This window comes from Aptenodytes forsteri, unplaced genomic scaffold (assembly GCF_000699145.1).
Source record: "Aptenodytes forsteri isolate BGI_AS27 unplaced genomic scaffold, ASM69914v1 Scaffold14, whole genome shotgun sequence".
In the NCBI taxonomy this organism is placed as follows: Eukaryota; Metazoa; Chordata; class Aves; order Sphenisciformes; family Spheniscidae; genus Aptenodytes; species Aptenodytes forsteri.
Window position 1 is genome coordinate 287009 of NW_008794457.1, and position 405 is coordinate 287413.

The following is a 405-nucleotide window of genomic DNA, read 5'->3' on the forward strand; positions in this document are numbered from 1 at the left end:
CCGGGAGGGGCGTGCGGGCAGGAGGGGGGGACACCGGGGCTCCCCGAAGAACACCAGGAACGGGGGTGGGGAGGGCCAGGGACCCAGGGACACGCCAGGGATACCGGGGACACACCGGGAGCCCCTCAGGGCTCTGACAAGACAGGGTCAGGGGAGCATGGGGGGACCGGGACGCCCTGGGAAGGCCTGGGGGGACAGGGGGGCTCCCCTGAGCTCCCCAGGGCTCCGGCAAGAGGGGCTGGGGACAAGACAGGGTCAGGGGAGCATGGGGGGACCGGGACGCCCTGGGAAGGCCTGGGGGGACAGGGGGGCTCCCCTGAGCTCCCCAGGGCTCCGGCAAGAGGGGCTGGGGGTGTACCGGGGATGCACCGGGAGCTCCACCGGGCCGGGGCCGTCCCCCCCCCC